This window comes from Salvia miltiorrhiza, chromosome 6, assembly GCF_028751815.1.
Source record: "Salvia miltiorrhiza cultivar Shanhuang (shh) chromosome 6, IMPLAD_Smil_shh, whole genome shotgun sequence".
In the NCBI taxonomy this organism is placed as follows: domain Eukaryota; kingdom Viridiplantae; phylum Streptophyta; class Magnoliopsida; order Lamiales; family Lamiaceae; genus Salvia; species Salvia miltiorrhiza.
In genome coordinates this window covers 18,458,566-18,460,878 of record NC_080392.1, presented here as the reverse complement: position 1 = coordinate 18,460,878, position 2,313 = coordinate 18,458,566, and positions in this window count along the sequence as shown.

Below are 2,313 nucleotides of genomic sequence, written 5' to 3'. Positions count from 1 at the left end.
TTTGCTGTTTATGTTTTCCACGGCACTTTCGGCCGTAGGTACTTGCATTTACATTCAAGTAATTTCAATTCCAGTTATGTTTTCCTTTACTTCTTTTGTTTGTGTTATTTACGTTATGGTTGGCTAAGTTTTATATTCTGATTTGGGGTAAGATGATCTAAGCATGAATGAATAAACTCGAGAGGTCTAATTTGAGCATAATAACTATATGAACATATTCCCGATACACTAGGTTTGATTCCATAAGACTTTAATAACTTGGTTAATTAATTGATCACTAGTTAACTAGGAAGTTTTGGTCACAAGTAATACTTTGGGTAAAAAGGCGAGTTGCCATCGACCTCCAAAATAGTACAACTGGTGTTGGAGCCGTGACTGCTGTGAAATATCGGTGTAAGAGTCAAGTGGGTCTATCTAGTCCTTAAAGCATTCTGGGCAAAGCACAACTAGCGATAGGCCATCGCAGAGAGCGTGGATGTTGCCCGGGGTAGTTGATTTTCATTAGCTGACCCTTCTAAGGGATCATAAAATGAAAGGATAGATTGGGCGAGGGGTTGTTGTGTGCGTGACAAGTGACAATAGGGACACAATAATTCTTATGCCTATAACCACTGGTATGTAAATATAGTGATTAATCTTTGCACCAATGATCGAGTGTTAATTCATGTTTAGTAATTCGAACCCAAGTCAGAATTGTTTTGTTATTTGATTCGTTTACCTTGCTATTTCAGTTTAGTCGGAAACCCTGTTCTGCCCATAAGCTCGTTGTGGTAAGAACCTTGCAGAATACAAAGCCTTTCTAGTGACACCCTTGCAGGAGAAATTACTGCTCAGTTCCCTGTGGATTCGACTCTGGACTTACCACTAGCTAGTCTAGTTGTGGGCACAGGATAAATTTATTTGCACGAAGCTCAAACGACAGCTCCGTCATCCACCCAACATTGAAAACACGAATGTTATCAACATTCAATCCAACATTGTCGGAGTCAACATTGACTCTAACAATCTCCCCCTTAATCTTTTCCTTCCTGCAAGAAAAACACAAACAAAGAAAAAACTATATACAGAAAAGAATTCTATGTTACAGGTTTTCAGATCAAGAAAGAGTTAGAAACTCCCCCTTAATCAAACAAGAGTTAAACCTAAAAAAAAGATTAGAAGAGATGTTAGAACAACACTCCCCTTGAAACAAACAAGAGGTAAACCTCAAAACAATCCAGAACGAATGTTGGAACAACATTCTCTTTTGAAACAAAAACGAGAGAGTTTAGAACTCCCCCTAAATCACACAAGAGGTAAACCTCAAGATAGTTCAGAAAAGACGTTGGAACAACACTCCCCCTGAAACAAACAAGAGGTGACAACCTCAACACAGTCCAGAGAATGTTGGAACAACAATCCCTTTGAAACAAATTACGAGAGAGCTTGAAACTCTCCCTAAATTCAGCAACACTGAAACCTGCAAAATAAATGTCAGTGAAACACAACAAGTATTGAACTTCGAATCTCCCCCTCAACCTTAGGAAGGTCGACCGAAGGCCAAGACCTTCATTCGTGATCTTGGGATCTGGGAATTCAGAAGCTCAACACAAAACACAATATACTAACAGTATATCAAAAACAAGGAAATGTTGGAACGACAACAGATCCAAAACAAAACCAAGAATAACATTTAAAATGTTACCAACATCAGGTGCTCATGCACCACAATAACACCACAAAAACAGATGACAATGCATCAAAAACACCACCAAAGAAACATTATTTTGAACAAAGACTGCCAACAATCTCAGTCAACACCACACCCAACAATCTACTCCCCCTTTTTTGTTGAAGAAGGAAAAGGTAGGAGTTTGGAAAAGACATTTTCGCGGCAATCAATCCTCGCGAGCATAGCCTGCCCCATCTTGATCGTCCGATCCACCATTGATTGCACTTGGCTTTTGAGCTTGTGAAGATCCTCCCTTGCCTTAATGACCTCTACAATGTCAAGATCGATCTCAACCTCCGATTCTCCAACTGGCTCTTTGCCTTTACAAGATGTTGATGTTTCTTTAATGAAATGGGCTTTGACAGAGCGGATGTTGGGTCGGTGAAAACGCACCCCCAAAACGTAAGGATGAATGAGGCTTCTTGCTGCTTTTATAGACCTTCATGTCGTGGTTAGTTTCCTCCACTTCCCACTTCCAGAAGCTTCCTATAACCGCCACAATCCACCTCCGAAAACTGCCAGTCGACCAGTCTGGAATGTTGGTTGAGAGATCATGGGTCCTGAAAAATAGGAACTAACAGCCCACTACTTTGGACCATGAT